A 24,846-nucleotide genomic window follows, 5' to 3' on the forward strand; every position below is an offset into this window, starting at 1 on the left:
CATATTAAACTCTCTGATAGACTGAGTAGTCTCTTTAAAGGCCCCTCTCTTGATTAGGGGTTAGGAGGTATATTTCTTCCAGATCTCCTCACCAAGGAAGGATTCCAAAAGGATTCTACTCCAACCAGTTCTCTCCCAAATGAACAAACAACAACACAAAACCCTCTCAAAGTCCTCCCCACATACCTGCTATTCTGAGCCTTAAGACTGGTGAAGTAGGTGGCATGTAATTTGAGAGTTAAATACTGTTCTTGTCCACCTGCTTTACTCAAAATGTAAAAGGACAGGCTGTATCACAAACTACTTTAGTATTTGATTTCTTAGTTCTTTTATCATAGAGTCTTGACCAAAGCTTCCACTTTCAAGTTTCACTTTGAAATTTAACATGTAGGTGTGCCAACTTCCAAAATGGCAGAATGAGGAACTTAGGAAATCTTCTTTCTAAAAGGCAGATAAAATTGGTCAGAGTTATAAACATCAATTCTGGAAACTAATCAAAGGACATGGAACACCTCAAAAGCACTTATTTTTTAGAAGTCTGCTAAGGCATATAATTGTGCCTTATAATTATACATTGTAATAGTGATATATTAGGACAGGTGGTAGCCACATGGTGGTGAGCATAGCATATACCATAACATAAAGACTTGTTGAATCACTATGTTATATACCTGAGACTAATATAACATTGTGTATCAACCACACTTCAATTTTTTTAAAAAAAATCTATTAAATTTCAGTAAGAGCAATGAGAATCTATGATATTTTAGCAAGAAACTGCATCTACCATCCTCCAGTTCTTCAGCATAGAAGTTCTAGCTGGGAAGATAGAGCAGTCCTGTGGATTTACAGCTTTGTTGCCTTTCTGTTTGAGGGTGAAGGAAATAACTGTATTTGGAACAAAATATAGAAAGTTCCATGCCCAGGGATATTATCAAAAGCAATAGAGAGGGGATCCTTGGGTGGCTCAGTGGTTTAGTGCCTGCCTTCGGCCCAGGGCATGATCCTGGGGTCCCGGGATCGAGTCCGGCATCGGGCTCCTTGAATGGGGCCTGCTTCTCCCTCTGCCTGTGTCTCTGCCTCTCTCTCTCTCTCTGTGTGTCTCTCATTAATAAATGAATAAAATCTTAAAAAAAAAATAGAGACACAGCAGCAAACAATGTGGGAAGTTTTACTAGCATCGAGTCCATATTGGTTGGAAGAACTACAAAAACTGCAGACCATTTTAGAAATTTAATAGCAAGATTTGGAGGAGGAGATAAGCAAAGAGCACGGTTGCTAAAGCCCACTTATTCCTAGTCTGGAAGGCTGTGTGTATATGCAATACTATACCCCCTATGAAGAAAGCTCAGAGGACTTAGCAAAATACCCACTAAGAGTGAGGCCTTGCAAATGCAGAAAGTAAAAACCAGGGAGAACTCGTAGTTTCCTTGTATTTGAAATTCTCCAGGCCACATGCTGATTAAACAGCACAAGGTAGACTTACTTGCTCAAGATGTCTAAGCAAACATTTGCCAATCACTAGTTAACAACAGAAATATGCTGGCCCAAGGGCAGCACCTAGGGAACTAGGCTTCAAAATAAAAATGAAAAGTGAAAACTGTGCTGACACATCAGAGTGTCAGAGTCTGAACACTGTGGGTTAAGACTCCATAGAACAAGCAGAAGAAGCCACTAAGACAAAGGGCAAGAGTAACCCTCCCGGGAGAAGGATGAGATTCTATGGTTGCTACAACACCTAACCTAAAAGTTTCACTGTTCAACAATAGAAACAAAATAAACAAACCCAGGAAAATGTAAGCCAGACACAGGAAGGAAAGGCAACCAATAATAACTATCTCTGCAGGACTCCTGATTATGAACATAACAGACAAATATTTCATAGCATCTGTTACACACATGGTCACAGAACTAAAGAAAACCAGAAAGAATTAGAGGAAAGTATGACACAGTAACATAGCAATAAAGAGGTATAGACAATAGAAAAAATAACCAAATGGAAATTCTGGCGTTAAACCATAATTGAAATGAAAAATTTGCTACAGAGGATAAAAGCACATTTAAACTTTCAGAAAAATCAGTGGATTTATATATGGGAATAGAGATTATTCAATCTGAAGAACAGAAAGAAAAATAAAAAGAATGAAGAAAATTTAACTAAGCCTTAAAGCCTGGGAGACAACATCAAGTATACTAATAGGTCTGTGTAAATGGAATTTCATCAGAAAAGAAGAAAGAAAGGAAAGAACAAATTTTTGAAGAAATAATGTCTAAAGATTCCCCAAATTTGATTAAAACCATGTCAAAAAGCTCAACCAATTTCAAGTGGGATAAATACAAAGAGATTCAAATCTATACACATCACAGTCCATCTGCTGAAAATCCAAGACAAAGTCTTAGAAGTCACAAGAGAAAAAAAATGTTCATCCTGTGTAAGGTAACCACAATAAGATTAAAATCTGACCTCTCGTCAGAACAGAGGCTTGAAGGTAGTGGGAGGACATACTCAAAATGCTGAAAGAACAAAACTATTAACCAAGAATATTATATCCAACAAATTATCCTTCAAGTGAAGGAGAAATAAAGACATTCTCACATCAATAAAGCCTGAAAGAATTTTTTGCCAGGAGAGAAGCATTCACTGGAATAATGAGGAAAGCTTTGGTTGGGAGGAAGTGACACCAAACAGTAACTCAAAGCCATACCAAGAAACCGAGAGCCAATAGATTATATAAAAACAATTTTATAAGATAGCAAAAATATAGCTTTCTACTTTCTTCTCTTACAGATTTAGAAGTCAATTGCATTCAAATAATAATCATAAAATTGTATTGTTGGGCTTACTTAAAGATATCATAGATATGAAAATAATAGTCCAAAAGATAGGAAGGATATGGAGCTGTAATGGAGTAAGGATATAATACCAGATGGTATTTGATATAAAATATTCTATATAATTTTTCTTTTTTATCACAGCTTCTTTAAAAGACACTGAAAGCCTAAAACAATCAGTTACAGTACTGTATAATTAGATTTATAACATATATAGACTTAATAGGTATAACAGTAATTGCACAAAGGAGGACTGGAACTACAGTAGAGCAAAGTTTCCATATTTTACTCAAATTAAGTTATTATTTACATAGAGTAGATTATAGTAAATGAAGGCATACCTAGAAATAATTCCTAGAAAGAAAGCACTATAAAAATCACTCAAAAATATAGTTAACACATCAACAAAGGAACTGAAATGGTCCACTGGAAACTATGTACTGAACACAGGAATAGAGGAACAACAAAGACGTGAGACACAGAGAAAACTGAAAGCAAAACGGCAGTTGGAAATACAGCCATAACTATAACAATATTAAATGTGAGTGGATTTAATACTCCAGTCAAAAGGCAGAGATTGTCAGACTGGGTAAAATCTAAAACATACAAAATAACAATGAAATCCAAATAAGATTTGTAGTTTAGTTAATAGACTTATGCTGTTCTCAATTTCCTGATTTTGATAATATCCTAATGCTTATGTAAACTGTTACATTGGGGAAATCTAGCTAAAGGGATATGGGAACTCAGTGATATTTCTGCAATTTATCTTAAATTATTTCAAAATTAAAAAGTTACTTAAAAATCCAATACATGTGTATGGGTCTAATTTACATGTGCAATTTCCATTCCAAAGTAAGTTCTGAAGAAGAAATAAAACAGTCATATGGGAACTGACTAAGGTTTACGTTCTTCAGGGTAAAATTACCGGTCATTATTGTCAAGACAGTGACAGCATTTTCAATTCCAGTTACAAATAGGCATCCTTTTTATCCTTTTTCCCCCCCTAGTAGTAGTAGATATTTTAGGTTTTTATGAAATTAAGGCATTCTGTCCAGCTAGCCACATTAAACACTGGGAAAATGTTTTTTTCCCCACAACTGGCTCAGTCCTGGAAGTCTTACTGCAACTAGGTTGCACAACCATTGTCATGAATGCTCATAAGACACGAGTTTGGGGGGTTTTGTGTTTTGTTTTCTTATAACTAAGCTGAATGACCAGCCTTGGTGAGTATACAGTCTTTTAAGTCTGAAGCAAGAGATAGAAAGCTCGTGTTTTCTTTAATTTCTTTCTTTACTTTTTTTTTTTTTTTTTTGGCTGCCCTGTCATTAGAAACTTTCTGAACACTAATGAGAGGGGAAATTTGGATACGCTTTGTAGCATACTTGCCCGTGCAATGTAACTTTTGGCTTTCCATGAATGCTGAATAGTGTATGGTCTATCCAAAACCCTTTTAGTCATGTTGTCAGAGCAAGACAGGCTTCTCTGGGAAAAGTGAACAAGAACCAGAAACATAGAGTGGGCTGCTTTGTCAATTCTCTTTCCCTGCATAGAGCGATAGGACAACAGGAAGAGAAGGAGCTGTGGCATCAGGAAGAAAGAAAGATAGGTAAGCCAAGGATCCATTCCTCTTTCCTTTTTTTTTTTTTTTTTTTTTTTTTTAGATTTTATATATTTATTCATGAGAGAGACAGAGAGAGGCAAAGACATAGGAAGAGGGAGAAGCAGGCTCCCTATGGGGAGCCCAATGCAGTACTCAATCCCAGGACCCTGAGATCACGACCTGAGCCAAATGCAGATGCTCAACCACTGAACCACCCAGGTGCCCCTCTTTCTTTTCATTTCACTGTATAACAGAATAGATTAGTTTAATAAGGGGCTCAACACAAAAGCTCCCTGCTGGAGCCAGACCTCAGTTCATGCTTGTCTCTTCCTTTCTCTGACTGTAGGAGCCTGATCCTCAGTCTCCTTATCTGTAAAATGGAGGAAATGGCCCCCACACATCACAAAGGCAGTGGGATGACGAAATGAAAGAAAATATGTCAATCATCAAGCACAGTACCTAGCCGGTCATAAAATACACAAAATTATCATTTGTTATTATTGTGGTTGCTTATGAAACTGGTGCTTTTCCCCCAGATTGCTCCAATTTCCTGAGATTTATTTGGCTCTTTGGAAGTTTCTAAGAAATTCAAGTAGGCAAATTTGTTAAGCACCTCTTTTAAAGACTGTGTACTTTTTCCATACTCAACAATGAGTTGTAATAGAAATGAAGAAATACTCCTGTTTCTGATTTGTTGAGATTTTAAAAATAAAAAAATCCTGGGCCACTGACTTGTCTGCTTCCAAACTCAAAACTTTCTCCATTATGCTGGAGATAGAAAGATGTTCCAAAGGCAAAAAGCAGTGCACTCTTGTTCCCACCATCTTCATCCTTGCATAGGTATATAGTCATAATGACGCAACTGTTTTTAATTCTTGGATTATTTTGCTGGAAATTTTTTTTAAAACTGGGCTAAGCAAAGAGTTTGCTATCATCAACAGAAGAGAGAAATAAACAACAGGAATTAAGATAAGCAAATGAGCTGCTCTGTATTAGAAATGTCTCTCAAGCCACAGTCTCAGTCTAGTATGGAAAACCTGTTAAGAGAACTTCCCTATTCCCAAGGAAATCTAAAGGCATGCCACCAAAGATGCACATTAATTAACTGTGTTTCCTAAGATAGGAACCCAAAGGAATGGAACTTGCCTTCCATATCCTGCAGGCAGACACCCCATCCCTGTGGTTAATGTCCATGCTACTTCTTTTGGCTTGTCCTGCTGTTTTTATTCTTAGGTCTCTGGCACTGCTTCTTTATCTCTCAAATTTCTATTATTGAGAGTTTGCTATTTAAACAGACAAGTATATAGAGTATCTACTAGAGTTTCAGAGAAGGAAGAGTCAGGTGGTTTCAAATAGGAAAAAGGCTTGATAGAAAAGGAGAATAACTAAGCTGATATTCGAAATCACGATCAAGCTTAAATGTATAGAGAGGGGAAATGAAAAACACTTCCTCTAAAAAAAGACAGGAGCAGTGAGCCACACTCTCACTGAAGATGCTTTGTCCAACTTCCAGCTTCCCTGGTGCTGTTCCCCTGTCCTCACACCTTCTCTACAGGACAGTCTTTACCTGTCCTGCAGGATTCCACTGTAAATTTAAACTATCTCTTTATCTACTAGGTTAGGACCCTCATATATCTTCTTGATATCTCTTGCCACACTGTTACACATTACAATCCCATTATACACAGTGTATGCTTCCCCTCACTGTGTGCAACATGAGGCAAGTTCCATCTCCTTCTCCCTGTATTCCTGTTGGGCCCCAGATGATCACTCAATTACTATTAACTGAAAAGATGAATGAACAAACTTGGGAATTTGTATGGTGTGCCAGGGGGAAAACCACAGATGAGGTCTTGTATTGAGAAATAATCAAGGGGAAGCAAAGCCTATTAATAGACTCTAGAATGACAAACTGGAAGATATCTTAGCAATTGCTAATTTGATTACTTAACTTTAAAAGTTCACCTTCATTAAACATTTCCTAGGTGCCAAGTACCATGCTAAGTGATTTATATATACCACCTCATTTCATGTTCATAATGACAGAGATTATTACCATTTTAGAGATTAAAAAAAAAAAAACTTAACCTTTAGAAAGGTTAAGTGATTTGCCTAATTGGCAAAGTCTCCCTTACCACATTCTAGGAGGAAGCACTGTCTTCCAGGAAGACTAAGAAACTTTCCCAGGTCATCTGGGTTAACAGAGGTTGTGAAGGCCCTGGAATCCTGACCCTCGGCCTCATACCAAATTCTTTTTTTCTCTAGTGTCCTGTCACATGAGACCCTGAAGGACAGGCAGAGATTCAGAGACATTATACACTAAGCAACAGCATATGAGAGGATCTCAGCATAGAGATGGCACGATGGAAGTGACACTTTGTATTAGTTTGCTAGAGCTGCTATAATAAAACGCCAAACTAACGATGCACTATATGTTGGTTAATTGAATTTGAATATAAAAAAAAAAAACAGAGTAGGTGACTTAAACAGACACTATTTTCTTACTGTTCTAGAGGCTGGAAGTCTAATATGGATGCAATGGCAGATTTGCTTTTTTTCTAAGGCCTCTCATTGGCTTACAGATGGTCCCCTTCTCCCCATGGCCTCACACAGTCTTTCCTCTGTGCCCACACATCCCTGGTGTCTCTGTGTCCAAATTTCTTCTTCTTATAATGAACCCAGTCAGATTAGATTAAGAACCATCTTAAGGGCATCATTTTAGCTTTATCGCCTCTTTAATGGCCCCATTTCTGAATGCAGACACATTCTATGATACGGAGGTTAGAGCTTCAACATATGATGCACGGCGAGCACAACTCTGCCTAAAACACATCAGTAATATAAACATAGCAGTCAAATAAAGAAGCATTCAACTGTTCATGGAGAAATGCGGTGCTTTAGAAGGAAGGGACACAATCAGCCAGAGAGGTTCAAATGTGATAGGAAATGCATCTAAACTAGAATTGTGGATAAGATAAAGAGGATACACTACAGCATCTTTTAGATGGGCCAGTCTCCCTTGTCGGGTTATTTAAAAAGAGCATGCATATGTGTGTGCACACACACATACTCTATAAATAAAACACAATACAGAACAGTTTATTCAACCCCTTCACAATTGGGAAGTACTAATCCAGGTGAACCTGTCTATTTTAAGGGCTAGGAAACTGGCTGGCCCAGTTTCACATGCTGCATTATAAACAAAGCAAGAATGTCTCCTCATCCCTGAGCCAGTTTTTGGCTTTTCTTTCCTTGACTGTCTAGTTGGCTGCTATTTTCCATTGTTTCCTTGGTGGCCAAAACTAAGCCACTATCCTATTTTAAGTTCACAAAATTTGAAATTGGAAGAAATATTCACAACCATCACCCAGGCAGAACTTCATTGTGCAAATATATAAGCTGAGGCCAAAAGATGTTAACAAACATAGTGTAGGGGCCAAGGACAGACTGCTCCAAAATGTGCCCCTTTGGCATGCTGATTATTTTAAATAAAAGTTACTTAAGAAACAGCCAGTGCAAAAAGAACACTCTGACCACCCCCCACATCCCACCCTCCCATCCCACCTTTGTCTCCACAAAGCAGAAAATAAATCTCCCATGCAAAAGGTACCCTCCCTGTACCAGAAGTTAAAGAGACATCCTTATCACCAAAGATGGGGAATTCAAAGCTGAAAAGGCTGTATGAACGACCCTTGTTACTTTTACTAAATTAGTACCCCAGCCCAAGTTAGTTTAGGATTCCCTACTAAATGAAGCACCAAACAGTAATTTATCTGTCTTGTCAATTCCTCACAGACTTACTGTCTCTGTCCAAAAAAATACAAAAACTGCCTGTCTTGGTCATTTCTTTAGGTCTTGCTTCCATGTACACAGAGTTAAACTCTGGGCTTATTCTCCGTGATAATTTAATTCTTAGACTAGCTGGAAGAACTTTGAAGGGTAGAAAGAAATTTTTCCTCTCCTACACTAGCCAAGTTCACCCTGTAGGAGAAAGGGCTGAACCAGGTACTCTTTCTCTTTATCCTACCACATGTCTTCCTCTCCCCTGCCCCTTACATACTCGAGCTAAAAAGGAAATACAGCCAAAATAAAAAGTATATATATATATATATATATATTAGTTTGACCAAAATTTGAAGTTGCAAAGTTATTGTTTGGTACTACAGAGTAGATTCAAGATATAAATTAGAGAGAAATGAAAAACTGAATTTATGTTTGCTCAAATTAAACTTTAAAAGAGTCATTTTCATCTTTCACCCTTTTCTAGGTTTGAATTATACTTGTAAGATGTTTACTCACAAATAGTAGATGGACTGTTTTAAAAATTCCTCTTCCCACATAGGCAATTGTGGAATACCACTACATTGACAAGTGTTAACTATATTTTTAAAATTTTTTCAAAGATATTATTTATTTGAAAGAGAGACAGAAATAGATTGAGAGAGCATGCACAAGCAGTGGGGAGGGGCTGAGAGGGAGGGAGAAGCAACTCCAAAGAACCCCACGCAGGGCTCTTTGATCCCAGAATCCTGGGATGGTGACCTGAGCTGAAGGCAGATGCTCAACCAACTGAGCCATCCAGGCACCCCAAGTATTAACTAATACCATGTTCATTTTCAGAAAATGTAGAATAATGTTCTTTTACTTTAAAAAAAAAAGGATAACATTGATGACTTGGTGTTACTTTTTTAAACAATGTGACACAAAATGCTAGAAAAAAAGAGAATGTTTTGAGAGGCGTATTTACTTCTACAGCTTTCTCTCTCTAGCCCAGACAGTTTGCAAAAATCCTCCCCTAGGGAGTATTTGCGTTTTGTCGAGGGTTCCACTCCCTCCTTAATTGCTGCTTTTTTCTCATGACGTACTCAAGATTGCCACAGGAGGGAAAGCCATATCTTTTCTTCTAAACAGTCCAGGGAAAACCCCCAGGAAAATCGTCATACTGACTTAAACATTTCATGAGAACCCTTTTATTACTGAATGAAATTATCAACATTTTGGGTTTGTTTTACTTTTTTTTCAACTAACACAATAACTATTTCAGGCAGCTAGTGAGATTGACCTTGCAGTTAAAATATGGACATTGACTATGATCTTAAAAGTGGAAAAAGATGACAAATCAATATAGCAGGATTGTGGAGGATCAGAGGAGCTGTACACCCACCCATTCCAGGCATTATCGGAAATTAAATGACAAAAGTGGAGATGAGCATTCTACACGTCCTGGATTGTGTTACACGGGACTGGAGTGGAAATTCACTGTTCTTTTCTCAGGTTGTAAGAAGCTTTCGAAATGTGTTTCTAGATACTGTGAATGGCAATTCACTTTTGAACTAAACAGGAAACCCTGCCTTTTGCAGGATTAAGAGCTGTGCAAGTAAGCATTTGAAAGGAATAGCCTCAGGAATTCTTTCTGTGCCACGACCAGTCTGGAAGTCTGGGAAAGCTGCAGGGACCCCCTAATACAGTAGGACGTTATAAAATTCATGAAATAGAAACATCAGATTGTAAAGAAAACCCATTATGTCGAAATACATGGAGTCCATTTGGTCTAGAAAACCCCTTATATGACATTTATATATGCTTTAGAGCCTTGCAAGCACGTTTTCTCTACGTCTGTGGAGTGTACCTATATAGTTTTCAAGTTCAGTGTGACATTTTTGAGGACAAAAGAACTAACAGCACAATAAAAGGTAAAATGATACAAAACTAAGTGCTTTTTTTGTACTATCCACCTCTGCCAGCACCAAGATGAACGTGTAAGCCCAATGTGAATATTTAGATGTTACATGAAATAAATACAGGTTGGAATAAATTAGAAACACTGTCATTTGCTTCAAAATATGAAATTTACATTTTCTCCACCTTTGATCAACCAGCTAGAGAACAGTACCAAGGATATTAATAAAATCTATAAGAATGCCTCTGTTGCACTTCTGCTGGTGACATAATAAAATGTCCCAGGGGTGACACCTGGGTGGCTCAGTTGGTTAAACATCTGCCTTATACTCGGGTCATAATCCCAGATCTTGGAATCATTGAGCTCCACACCGGGCTCCCTGCCCTGCAGGAAGCCTGCTTCTCCCTCTCCCTCTGCTGACCACTCACCCTGCTTATGCTCACTCTCTCTCCATCAAATAAATAAATAAAAGCTTAAAAAAAAGTGTTCCAGTGGGTTTGTAAAAATATGAAATTAACAAAAACAGTGCCATACTCTCCCATTCAGTTTGCAAATGTTTCCTTCATTTTGGACAGGAAAAAGTTAGAGAACTATATCTAAACTGTAGCCTAACAGATATGGGCAAAAGCAGGAATAAAGTACAGAATGACTTTCTAATTCATGGCATGTCTCACAGAGGTAGGAGGAAAGGAGGACAGAAAAGAAACTTGAGTGCCAGGTAGTGCAACTGGGAAAGGTTTGCCAGAAGCAAACCTAAATGGATCAGGTCACAAAGAGCTTTCCCTCCTCACCATACTGCCCTCACCATACTGCCTGGCTTGACCCACACGGGCTCATTGCTTCCACTCATGAAAGTGCCTGGCCATCCTTTGAATAAAACTAAAGCACTTTGATGTTAAGAGGATTTATGAAAAATGTCTAACGAATTGAAGCAACAACAAGATTTTCTTTTAAACCTCGAAAAAATGTTAAGAGTCAATATTTCAAGAATATTATTTTCATTCCTGAAGAAAACCATTTCAATTATAGTAACCAGCTGTTCTCCAAAGCTCGAAGGATTGAAAAGAAAAGAGAAGGAAATGACTTTTCATTGCAAAATGAAGGGTTTATGTCAGGTTAAAGAAAGAACATCCTGAAAGCAAGGCTATAAAAGAAAAGCCTTCTCTTCTGACGGTCAGTTTCTACCACTACAACTACATGTTTTAGCTATCTCTCTACTATAGAGCTATAATGCTTCAAATTCTAGCCAGCATTATCTTGAGGGAGTACTGATGGCTTCCAGGAGCCTGGAGAAGTAAGCAAATGTTAAGAAGAGCAGAGGCAGAGGTGATAGAAGGCAGACACTGGATTTAGCTAGGCACCCAATAAAGGCAGGCGCACTCTTAATCCAAGCTCAGAAGGACAACAATTCTAGCAAGTAGGACAAGAAGGAAAAAACAAACAAACAAAAAACCAGCACAATGGCTCCTAGAGCAGGTTCACTGATATATAGAACCAGGGCCAGGAACCAGTATGGTAAAAATCCAACAGGAGTGAAAGCAACAAAGACCAAATCCCTTCCTACCACCTGATGGAAATCAAGCCAACTTGTAACTACTCCCTGCTAGTTAATAATTACCTTAGATAAAAGGTATTTATATATCTTTATATATCTGTATTCTATAAGCTCACAAATTTCTATGTACTCTTGTTTTAGGTGTTTTGTTTTTCTTTTGTGATTTTGCTTAGGACATTGGTTGTTCATCTTAAAGATTTCCAGACTTGCTTGCTTGCAAAACTTCCACTCCAGAAGAACCCAGCCATTCTAGCTTCTCTGGTTTGCTCCTAGCCTGTAGCTGGAGAACAACCACATAACCTGGCAGACTGGTTTTATTTTCGCTTCAAGTTCTCAACACTCAGAAGAGGCCCTGGACACTCCACAGCATCTTTGTAAGTTTCTCTGTGCTTGCATTCCCATTCTAGAAAATCGCTTCCTTCTCCTGCTCATCTCTCACCATCCCCCACCCCCTGTCTGAGCTGAGGACCACACCTCCCTTCACTGAGAAAACAGCACCAGAGGGAAGTTTCTTACCTTTCTACCACGAAAGCAGCAAACACCCTGTACTTTTGGGTTCTCCTCTTGTTAGAGACCTGGCCCCACATGTGGCTCTTAGGACACAAATTCCCTCTCTTCCTCTGAAAAAGTACAAGACAGTCATGCTTTTCTTTTCTGAACAGTCAAAAGGACTTTCTCCTGGATGACCTGACTGGCCACCCCACGAAAGTCCCTCTCCACATTCTTTTTCCCCTGCCATGCTTCCATGTTTCTGCCCAGTTTATTGACAGACATCGCTAGAGGGCCAGTGCTCACAGGGTATCCATTTCCCCTTTCCCCACCCCCCCACCCCGCCGTGGGGGGCCCTCACCTCCCATCCCTGTGCCACCTCATTTGCACTTCCTTCACACTCTGTCCCCACCACTCCACTGAAACTGCTATTAAGATCACTAATGACCTTGCAGTATTCAAACGAAGTCACTTTTCTAGCTTCTGTTTCCCTGGAACCAAGTTCTTTGCAACCATGACATCTCCCAAATCCCTGGTTTTCCACCCAGCTCCCTCGTTTTTTTTGTTTTGTTGTTGTTGTTGTTTGTTTGTTTTGTTTTGTTTTTTTTCTGGCTCAGGTGTAAATGCTCTGCCTAGAAGACCCAGCTTGAGCCACACCTTGCTCACTCCCACTCACTCATTCACCTCCCACTCACGGCTTCCCATCTGTCAGCAGCTCCATTTGCCTTTCACCTCAGCAAAAGCCTTCCATCCTTCCCCTCCCCAGGTTATTCTCAGCTGTTGCAACCTGGTTGCTTCCTTTATTATCTGTTTACCATCTGCTTAACTATTGCTTCTCTCTTCCAAGAGGGAATTAATCATACCTGTTTTATTCACCCAGGTATGCTGAAAGGTAGCACTGTGCCTAGCAGTATGTATGTATGAATGAAAACTTCCTGAACTGGTGAAGGAATATATATGCACCCAGCCCTGTGATCAACCATTCCTGGTTAAGACCCAGATTTTTTTTTTAATCCAACAGGTAAGATTCTTAAGTGAGAGAGCACAGATTTTCTAAATTGCTTTCTATAAAACCTATTCTTTTTCCAAGTATTAAAAAGATACATTTTTCCTACTGTTTTCCTAGGCACATTATATAGTATATTAATAAAAAGCTGGAAATTATTTTACTCATGGAAAATCATAATTTATACAAGACTGTTTTTACTCTGACAGTAATTCACAAGGTATTACTCAACCTAATCAATCTGTCAATCTAAAACATAATTTAAACAGTAAGAGCTTTTGCAAACACTGAATGAGTCTCACAAAATGGATTCTTTTATTGCTTTTCCTTGACAGCAGGGGCATTGTTTGTGATGCAGATAAGGAAAAAAATCCCATGTAACTATTGTGAACTTTTATGTATTTTAAATATAAAAAAATCCTTCCTTGGAGATCATCACAAAAAAGAAAGAAAGAAAGAAAGAAAGAAAGAAAGAAAGAAAGAAAGAAAGAAAGAAAGAAAGAAAGAAAAGAAAAGACAGAAAAGAAAAGAAAAGAAAAGAAAAGAAAAGAAAAGAAAAGAAAAGAAAAGAAAAGAAAAGAAAAGAAAAGAAAAGAAAACTAAGTAGGGGCACCTGGTGGGCTCAATCAGTTCGGCCTCCGACTCTGACTCTTGGTTTCAGCTTAGGTCAGAATCTCAGGGTTATGGGAGCGAGTCCTGTGTCCAGCCTACACAAAGTCTACTTGGGATCTCTCTCTGCCCCTTCCCCCCAACTCCCCGCCCATGCATGTGTGCGTGCACAAACACATACACACACACTCTCTCTCCCTCTAAATAAAGAATCTTAAAAAAAAATAAGTACCAAGTATTAGACTATAAGTAACCATCTTAAGAGTATGCAATTTTTAACCAGGAAATCTCTTTAAATTAAAATTTTTGTTATGTGAAATCTTCCTAAAATATGTTATTAGTATCTTTTTCTAAGGATCAAGGACCCAACAATACTTTGAAGTCTTTAACTGAACATGAATTCCCATCATAAATTGAAAAATTGAAAGTAGTAAAAAATAAAAAAAAGTAGTGATTTAGAAGACTGTGTTGTGAATGATGGAATTGCTCTAGTGTTATCTCATTAAGGCCGAAGTCCATGACCTCAATCAATTTTAAATTCATCTGTCTTTTCTTCATGACAGTTGAATGGAAAGGAATTTAATACCTGTTTGATGTTTGTGATATATATAACAAGGGACTGATGGATATTAAGAAATCTGAATTACAGATGCAGGTATCTATACGGCAGGTTCTCATAGCTACATGCACCTTTAGGCACTGTTCCCCAAACTGCTTTTCTATAAATTCTTACATAATTGCTTTAAATTACTTTTCTCAATACTTTCATAATATGGAACCAAAAACACGTAAAAAAAAAGTCTACAAGATAGATTACTCTTTCATTTCAATAAATTAAAAGTGAGAACCCAAAGAAAACAAAAGATACCATTTATTTATTTGCCCCCAGCCTATCCTAGGCAGAAGAGATCTTTTCTGATCTCTTCTACAACTATGAATCCAGAATCCAGCAAGAATACCTCCTTCCATAAGGGGTCTAACATCACAGTTTACAGTCCATGTATTGCACTCAACCTGCTTATCTTGTAATGCCATGGGCAGTAGAGTATGGAGCAAATTGAAAGTATGTCAATTTACTGACTAAAATGCAGAAGCTATTCACTGACCTTGGTTTCTAGTGGCACAGCGGCATCCAGCAACCAAACCTGACCCACTCTACATCAGTTCCTAAGAAGTTACACATAGGCATGATACACCATCTTGGAACAAAAGTTGGTTTTCACCGCTGAAAAGGAGTATCTGGTTGACCATAAGCTCCTGGATTGTTCGGAAAGGTCAAATAATGATAAATCCAAGGTCAGAGTAACCATTTTGACACAAACGCTTTAGGTCAACTTCCAGGATTAATAAGAACTAAAAAGAGCCATAGGCTCTGTAGGTTATACTTAGAACATTCTAAGAGAATGCTCCACTACCACATGGAAGTAAAATCTTTGGTAAAATTGGTACTTATATAACTCATAATGTGTCTATTTTTGTACTTTTGGCTAAAACTTCATATTCTTCATATTCTCTCCAAGTGGCATATATCTATGTAAAATACTACATACCTCTAAGACAAAAAATTCTAAATCATACACTACTTTTTCAATCAATTTTTAAATGCTTGTGTAACTTCCCTATTATGTTAATCAGTAGCCCAGATATAAGAGCAGAACAATGGAGTTAATAAGGAATTAGGATGCATATTTTCTGGTTCTTCCCCTATAATTTTTCTGATGTTAATAAAAATTAGAAGAAGTTGACAGCTTTAATAGCTTGCATCAAAATTGAAAATATAACTCAATCACTTGGAACATAAAATGCATGAAAACAGAAATTGTAAGGCTTGGGCATTAAACAAATGATTTGACTTTTCAATCTCTCTCTTTTCACATCTTTGAAATGGGAATACGTACTCTGCTAACTTACATGGTTATTGTGGGAATGAAGTTATTAAGCAACCCCTTTATAAGCCACAAAATGCTATGCAAATGAAAGGTATTATTGGCCCCCTGATATTTTTTCCAACTGAGTAATCAAAAAAACAAATTATAAATTAAATAGTAAAATCAAAACCTAAGCAAGATAAGCTCAGTATTATATATGTATACATATGAGTTTTATATTATATATATATATATGAGTTTTATGTATTATAAGATCATGAAATTATCCATATGATGGACATTTGCTTTCTCATTCAAAATCTACCATTACCTGAAATGCCTGAATTTCCCTGCACACTCCAGAAGTCAAGAAAATGGGGTAGTAGATTAAGAAAGAGGGACCAGGGCTTCACAAATGTGTGTGCTGAGAAGGAATAAAGAAGAAAATGGTGCAATCTCTCCTCTTTATCCCAGCAGCTGTCAAACTCAGATAAGGATCACTTATCAGCTTGCTGAGTCTCACTGAAGTCATTTGAATTCATTAAAATAAGAACTATCTTCCAAAATTGAGAAAAGCAGTAGAGAATTTTCTACTTCCAGTTTAACATTTGATATTAAGGCCCCCAAACACTTCAAAATTATTGAGGACCTTAAAGGAACTTGGATTATATGAGTTATTTCTATTGAAATTTACCATATTAGGAATTAAAACTGAAAAATAAAATATTTAAAAATCACATTGAAAGAGGCAATTCATAAATATAGACATGAGTGGCCACTATAAAATTAGCCAACCTTATTTCTGAAAAAAAGTATAAATTTAAACAAGATACCCTTTTAGACAACCATTGACTAAGTTTTTGAATCTGTTGTTGTTTGTTCTGTTTGAGTGATTACACCGTGTTAGCATATAGAATTCTACTCTTCTATAGTGCTTATAAATTGATACAATTTTTCTCAAGAGCAAAATGGCAAAAATAATTCCATGATATTTTGTTAAATATTTTTGAGAATCCTCCAAACACTCAATTGTTATGATTATTCTGATTTCACAGTTGAAAAAAGAGTGTTTTGATAAAAAACTGGCTTATGATCTCACAACTTTGTAGGTTAAAACCTGGTATGCACTTTTAAAAATCTATCCAAAGGAAGTACAAAGATGTGTACAAACACTTATAAAAAGAGCTGAAACATTATTTAGAATAGAAAACTAATCCACCTAAATATCCAACAATTTGGGGATCCCTGGGTGGCGCAGCGGTTTAGCGCCTGCCTTTGGCCCATGGCGTGATCCTGGAGACCCGGGATCGAATCCCACATCGGGCTCCCGGTGCATGGAGCCTGCTTCTCCCTCTGCCTGTGTCTCTGCCTCTCTCTCTCTCTCTCTGTGACTATCATAAATAAATTTTAAAAAATTAAAAAAAAATATCCAACAATTTATAATCAACCAATATAATATTTCCACAGGCTACAAACTACATCACGGTGAGAACCACTCTTGCTCATGGATAGATTGCCATTACTTGCACAGCACCTAACACATAGTAGGGACTCAATAATATTTGTTTCAGATATGAATGAATACAAAATTATACACGAGTATAAAAAAATCATATGTTAACAGAAAACTTCATGACTGAGGACTAAGCATGTTATAAAATAGCAACTATGTGTTAAACTAATGAAACAAGGAGGCCATTAGACGAGGTGACTCTAATGCCTCGATGGCCTACATAAGCAAACCAAAATCTAAACTGCTCTAAAAACTAAACCTACAGAATTGAAACGTAAAGACAACCAATCACAAACAGCCAACTAGGCTTTAAACTAGGGGCAATCAATAATTTTGTTATGTTGACTCCACTCTTTCTTTACAGAAGTCTCTCCTTGGAGATCCTGTTGGGAAAGAGCTTCTATCCACTTCCCTTTGGTGCTGTCCCTATCTAATCAAGTTTTATTCAAACAAACTCTTAAAATTTTTGACATGCCTCAGTTTACCTTTTAAAAATGTAATAACAATTCTGTAAAATTTACATGTGAATGTATGTATAGAAAAATGCCTAGAAGTAAAAACAGATATATATTCATGAATTTGTGTCTCTTTGTCTCCTTTGTCTCTGTACTTATGTATAATAGTCCATAAATCTGTTGACTGAATAAATGAATGAATGACATTTTTAAGAGTTATCCCTTGAGGAGATTATAGGTCATCTTTTTCCTTTCTTCCTTTGCAATTTTCTATATCTAATGAAATTTAAACAGTGACCAGGAATTACCTTTGTAAAAAACAAGGATATCATAAAAGAATCCTCCTGGGAAACATTGTCAGGAATTTTGGAATAAAAGCAAGAAATACAGACATCCCATAATCCAATAAAATATAACTTGTATCTTCTTTTCCTGTTTGTTTTACTTACTGCATTCAGCAATAAAAAATATCAGATTCTACAGAAAAAGGCAAGCTCAACATCATACAGTTAGTTCTAAGGGTTGAGTCAAGAATCTAAGTCACTTGGTTTTCAGGAAAGTAGTTTTTTCCATTACACCAAATTGCTTAGATAAGTTCCAGAATGCTAATTGAATAAATGGCAACATGGACACTGCAATATTCATTGTTCAATAGTTCCTATAAGAAAATGATTTATTATTTAATATTAGTAGAAAACTCCAAAGTTCAAGAAACTACTACATGTTCATGTGACATGAATTGTTTTGAAGGGTTTGTGATCATCCTAATGGTGTCTCCAAATTTGTGCATGTTGGAGAAGCATACACACATACACACATTATTCTGGGGAGAGGAGTCTATAGCTTTCATAAGATGTGTAAAAGGTTCTGTGGGTAAAAAAAAAAAGTTGAGAATAATTAAAGCTATAAAGTCTACAAGCAAGAGGAGGGAAATAAACTGAAGGCAAATGAAAGGCTTATGAGAGAGGAAAAGGAACTACAGCAACTGTGTCTTCCTCTTTTTTATTCCTGGAACATATGTTTTAATATTAAAATGATTTGGTCTCATGATTTTGCTTTCTAAGCAGTGACACCAGGAAAGAAAAATATTGATGGGTTAAAAACCATCAGGCCAAATTATTTCTATGGAATGAACTTTATCAGGTCCTAGGAAACCTATTTAACAATTTTCCTTCCCTAATTAAACATAAATGCAAAATACCCCAATAGGGACTTAAAATGTTAAAATGTATCATTTAATAATTTTCCTTTTCCTACTTAAACACAAATTTGTTTAAGTAGGAAAAGGAAAATTATTAAATAGTTTTCTTAGTTTCTTGACCCACAAATTGTGCTTGCCTTTTCAGGAAGTTTGTAAAGCTGCTTTGAGCAAAGGCAGAATACACACTTCTCTGTGCATTTCACAATTATTGCTTAATTTAAAATTTAACTCTTCCTTGGCTCAATGAAAGAAGTAAATACTTGTTTCTTATCCCACCATCAAACTTGATTGTCAGGGTCTAAGGACTTCTGGAGTAAAATTTAAAAATTCTTAACAGGGTTTGATTCCCTGCAAATATCTCTTGGGCTACGATTCCAAATTCCTGCAACAAACAGAAACAAAACACAACACAAATCCTCCTCGAACTCAAAGGGTTATATATGCAAACATCATAAATGAGAATTGACACCCATCCAAATGAGATGCTTCTGAGTGTAGACTTCATCCATCCACCTTAGCTGAATAAATGCTTACATCATCAACTAATGTGAAGAGCATGTCCTGTTCTAGTTTTTGAGATGAAAATCATTATTTTTACAGCTACCATTATGAGTTGTAAGAGCTTTAGATATGTTAAGCCACTCTTCTTTCAGATCCAAATGCCCTTTTAAACTTCTTAGTCTAAAATGAAATGACCAAAAGAGTATTCACGCTCAAAACTTAACCTTACTTCTTGTTCTCTCAAGTCTTTCCCAGCATCTAGGTTTGAGCTTGGTTCTCCTGGCAGGTCCAACAACTTAGGGAAGGGCGAGTTAGAGTACCAGGCGTCTTACATACGATTCTCTTTTCAACATCGTCTTTCTTTTCGCCTAACCCCGCAGCATATGAAAACCCCAGGGATGCTTTTGCATATGTTATGGCAATGACTTGTTTTCTTTCTTTTTTTTTTTTTTCACTGCAACCAGACGGAGCCCCCCAGGTCTCCCCGCTTAGGAGCACAGCGAGGTTGGGGCGCCAGGGCGCAGCGTCACGTGGAGTCCAACCGAGAACCACCTCTGCCCCGGGGAACGTGCGCTTTCGGTCCCGGCTCTGGATGAGGGAATCCCCTCCTGGTCCCACTCCCCTGCACCTTTCAGACCCCGGGAAGCAAGCTGGCACTTGTTAGAAAGAAATTAAATTCCCTGACCTGTGTCTGGTTTCCAAAAGGCAGAGAGAGAGAAGACGCAGACTTTGTAAGGCAGTGGATCCCAGGTTTGCCTCCGTCCTTTCTCCCTTCCAAGTAAGATACAGACCTCAAGCTAAGGAGGTGGAGGGGAGGGGGGTAAGTGGAGCGGGGCGAGAGTAAATATATTGCTTACTGTTCCCCGAGTTACATGAGATTCTTCTGGCTCCTTTTGGCCTCTAGCTTTCAGTCGGGATCCTTTTTCGGCGGGGACTGCGGAGAAGTTCAAGTCTGATCCTTGGTAGGAGGAGCTAAAATGTGGGCTGGTTTCCTTTAGCTTCTGCAAGCTGTTTAAGGTGGAATGAAAGAGGAAGAGAGGGAAAGCTGTGTTCTCGCAGAAGCAGAGATCTTAAACGTAAATGTTTACTTGCCAGGCTGAAGTCACAAAACGTGCTTAAAGTAATGCGTAAGTCACCTGGTCCTAAACCTCATGGATGTGTGTGTGTGTGTGTGTGTGTGTGTGGAAGCACCTATTGTGCTCAAGCAGTTACTGCTTCCTCTTCCCACCTCCCAAGTGCCCAAACAAGTCAGAACAAAATTGAAGAGCTAAATAGCATCTGCATTCTTTATACAAGGAAAGTTTAAGACAGACCCAAAATATCAAATGTGTACCTTTAGGAGATGAACGATGTAAGCCCACTTTAAATGATCTATTCAAATAGTTCCTCCCCAAACTCAAAACACCTGAGTTGATAACCTACCCGACTGTTTGGAAATTTAAGATTAAAGACATACCAAAGACTCTAATGTATATTTTGAGATACAGAGGGGAAAAAAATCTCATCATGTAGAATCACAAATGGGTAATACGAATTTAAATTCCCTCTGTCACTGTAATAAGGAAAGTGTACTGTTTAAGTTTATCCAAAGCCCACAAGAATGGATCCCTGTCTTTAAAGATTGAGAGGTTCATTTTGTATAGCTTGTTTTCAAACACAGCATCTTCTAGTTTTGGCCCTAATCAAATAGGGGGCACACTCTCCTAGTTCTCTTTTAGCATTGTCAAAGAATATATTTTCTGCAGACTCCATCATTAAGTCTGCTGGATTATCTGCCTTCTGCAGCCCAAATATCAACTCCTTTTTGTTTTTATTTTTTTCCCATAAATTCAACATGGCATATTATAAATATCTCCTTCCTAAAAAAGGCCTGTAGTGTCTCATAAGATCAAGATCTTTTTAGTTATCAAGAAGACCCCAAATTTCTTTTTTTTATTTTTATAAATTTATTTTTTATTGGTGTTCAATTTGCTAACATATAGAATAACACCCAGTGCTCATCCCATCAAGTGCCCACCTCAGTGCCCGTGACCCAGTCACCCCCACCATCTACCCACCTCCCCTTCCACCACCTCTAGTTCGTTTCCCAGATTTAGGAGTCCTTCATGTTCTATCTCCCTTTCTGATATTTTCCACTCATTTTTTCTCCTTTCCCCTTTATTCCCTTTCACTATTTTTTATATTCCCCAAATGAATGAGAACATATAATGTTTGTCCTTCTCCAATTGACTTACTTCACTCAGCATAATACCCTCCAGTTCCATCCACGTCGAAGCAAATGGTGGGTATTTGTCGTTTCTAATGGCTGAGTAATATTCCATTGTATACATAGACCACATCTTCTTTATCCATTCATCTTTCGATGGACACAGAGGCTCCTTCCACAGTTTGGCTATTGTGGGCATTGCTGCTTTAAACATCGGGGTGCAAGTGTCCTGACATTTCATTGCATCTGTATCTTTTGAGACCCCAAATTTCTTGAGAGGCAGTGTGTGTGGAAGCGAAAAACTGAGAGCATACTACTATTTTCTCCCCTTCCCTAGGTACAAATGGTCAAAGATTATGTTTTGCAAGGTATGCTCATCCTAAGACTCTGACAAAGATTTCCTTTTCATGAGCTTCATAGTGTTCTAGTTTGATAATAAAAAATTGTAGCTTTCAATACTGCTATATATTAATATAGATATCAATTATCTATAATTGATGTAGACCACCTCTCATTGCCCTATTCCATGGCTTCCATGTCCGCATCCATTTTGGGCCCCTACCCGATTTCACTATTCAGATAGACCTTTAAATGGATAGTACACATTCAGATTTACTATCTTTATCCCATTTTCTCCAAAATTATATCTACTGGCTCCAAGGACCTCTGCCTGCACCTTAGGTTAAGAGAGACACTGCTTTCAGAGCCTGCTTCAGGCTGTGCTATCAATTACATCTGAAGACTCCTCTTCCTGGGCTGGTGATCAGTGAAGGTCTTTTAGGAGGACTACTGGTAAAACCCATCTGAAACTGAGTGGTATGGTAGCTGCCTCCTTAAACACCGTCCCTCCTTTTGCATTATTACTAGTCAATGAGTTTCATACCATTTGTTACTTATCAACACCTGAACATTTTAGACTGAGAATGATGAGCCCTAATAATAATTAGCATTGGATAAGCAAGCAAGTAGAACAGTCCTAAAAGTGGCTGAATTAATTAACAAGGAAGTACATACTTGTCAAAATACATGGCTCAAAAAATGGAAAAGAAGAACTTGATGTTTTTGATGGATTTTTCTTCTTTTACATGAAGTTGCTTTCCGTTCTCTTTTCACAACTTCTGCTTCACCTATCCTGTGCTCTAACTGCATGAAAGTGATTTGCCTCCTGGAAACTTGGGCATGAGGAATGAGATACTATTTGTAGTAAATCTATACATTCAATGAAAACAATTAGCCAGTATGCCAATGGATACCTTCTTTAAATATTTAGATAGATAGATGATAGATAGATAGATAGATCAATAGATCGATAGATAAATAGATGATAGATAAACACAGGTATGCCTTCAAAAATTTTCAAACTTGCCTTCTTTATTTCAAAGATATTTCTCATAGTCTAGGTCTTCTTCTGGCCTGATTTGTGTTTTTCAACCAAGAAACAAATTCAGTGAAACTGGCCTTTTGGTCAAAGTTGAGACCAAGTCATCAGTACAGAAGTCCTTTTCTCCACATTTGATACAGGTGGATATGCTTTGGGCTACTTAGAGGGAGTCACAACGTCCATGTATTGCTCCAGAAATTCTAATTGTATGCTTGGATATATTTCTGTGTGCCTAACATTGCATGTCACTATTATGATGAACTTAAAATACCAGTGTAATAATTACCGTGGAAAATGTAAAGGCAAAATTGTCCATTGCAAATTTCAAGTTAGATCCGATCAGTCAGTTTTATGATCGGAGATGGCTTCAGAGATAAAAACCTGGTCCTGCCAACATCAGGCCACCTTCTTCACCTTCTTCCTGAACTTCACTACAGGGGAGGAGTGGGAATACTAGAGTTATGTGTACCTATTTCTTATTAAAATTTTTTACTGTTAAAAAAAGAACGCTAACAGAGTTGAATAGGAAAATCCAATTCAGATTGCAGATAGACACAGAGAAGATTCTAAATGTCCACCAGTAACAAATTTGCTTGTAATAATATGTCCCTTTTATGCACTGCCATGCTTGAGTATTCTGGTCCATATTGTGACCATGTTTATAGTAAAATAATGAGTTGGTATTCTTACTATTTATCTGTGTGTGAATATCATTCATATGAGTTATTCATTTCTCTTTTTTTTAAGATTTTATTTATTTAGAGGGCACATGAGTGAGGAAGGGGCGGAGGGAGAGAGAGAGAATCTCAAGGAGACTTTGCACTGAGTGTGGAGCCCCATGTGGAGCTCCATCCCACAACCCTAAGATCATGACCTGAGCCAAAATCAAGAATTGGATGCTTAACCATCTGAGCCACCCAGGGGCCCCCAGTCATCCCTTTCTTCCAAATATTAATCAAAGAAAATCAAAGTCATTCTTGCCTGTGAAATTTTTGGCCTCCAACTAATAGACCCTCACTTTTCTTTCAACACAGAAACTAATTCTTCCTGTACACCTCGCCCTTAAGTGCCACTGAAATAATCTTCATCCTGAAGGCTTAACTCAATTACCACTTTGTCTGGAAAATTTTTATACCCAATCCCCTTTTCAGCATAAAACAATTCATTTGAGCACTAATCAACTTGTATTATATTTGGTTGTAAAAGGAAATATATGTTATGCTTTATGATGACAGGAAGCAAGCCTTCTTCATTCTAGTCAACCCGCTCCCCAAATGTATATTACACCAGGAACTCAAAGGATATTTGCTGAATTTGTTTTCCATGATAGTGGGTTCAGAGATATCTTAAACCTGGTAACATTCTACTTACCAACTGCTCTTTTCATCATTATTAAAGAAGAGAATGTTTGGGGTACCTGAGTAGCTCAGTGGGTTAAGTGTCTGCCTTTGCCTCAGGTCAGGATCCCAGGGTCATGGGATAGAGCCTTGCATTCCATCTGGCTTTCTGCTCAGTGGGGAACCTGCTTCTCCATCTCCTCTGCTGCTACCCCCTGCTCATGCTCTCCCTCACTATCCCTCTCTTAAGTAAATAAGAAGAAGAAGAAGAAGAAGAAGAAGAAGAAGAAGAAGAAGAAGAAGAAGAAGCAGGAGAAGAAGAGAAAGTTTAGTTTTTCTACTCCCCTCCCCTACACTGGTAAAATTCTTGGTGATATAAAGCTAATCAGAGATTTAGGGTGGAGTGAACTCTAATTAAGATATATTTATAATGCGGGGCTTCTGGGTGGCTAAGCCGGTTAAATGTTGGACTCTGGACATGAGGTTCGGTCTCAGCTGAGAGTCTGCTTGAGATTCTCTCTCCCTCTGCTCCTTTCCCTCTGCCCCTTCCCCTGATCACGCACTCTCTCTTTTTAAATAAATAAATTAAATATTTTTAAAAGATATATTT

At 37.7% G+C, this 24,846-nt stretch overlaps 1 protein-coding gene and 1 long non-coding RNA gene across 10 annotated transcripts in view; one reads left to right on the forward strand and one right to left on the reverse strand.

The window, feature by feature from the left end:
• The window catches only part of PLA2G4A (phospholipase A2 group IVA), a 150,685-nt gene extending 130,341 nt beyond the window's left edge, over positions 1 to 20,344 (reverse strand). Inside the window, exons 1-3 of one of the 9 annotated variants that reach the window (XM_072830844.1) lie at positions 20,170 to 20,338; positions 12,187 to 12,290; positions 187 to 441 (exon numbers count right to left, since the gene is read on the reverse strand). The gene's annotated coding sequence lies outside the window, so the exon portion shown is untranslated. Of the gene's footprint in view, positions 1 to 186; positions 442 to 12,186; positions 12,291 to 19,997 lie in introns of all 9 variants that reach the window. The other 8 variants (XM_072830846.1, XM_072830847.1, XM_072830845.1 and 5 more) reach the window with 8 other exon arrangements.
• On the forward strand, positions 4,328 to 13,606 carry LOC140635751 (uncharacterized). Its single transcript, XR_012033086.1, has 4 exons — positions 4,328 to 4,441; positions 11,844 to 12,044; positions 13,040 to 13,180; positions 13,501 to 13,606. It is a non-coding gene; the product is annotated as an uncharacterized lncRNA (long non-coding RNA).
• Positions 20,345 to 24,846: the final 4,502 nt, after the last annotated feature.

This window comes from Canis lupus, chromosome 6 (assembly GCF_048164855.1).
Source record: "Canis lupus baileyi chromosome 6, mCanLup2.hap1, whole genome shotgun sequence".
Taxonomy (NCBI): domain Eukaryota; kingdom Metazoa; phylum Chordata; class Mammalia; order Carnivora; family Canidae; genus Canis; species Canis lupus.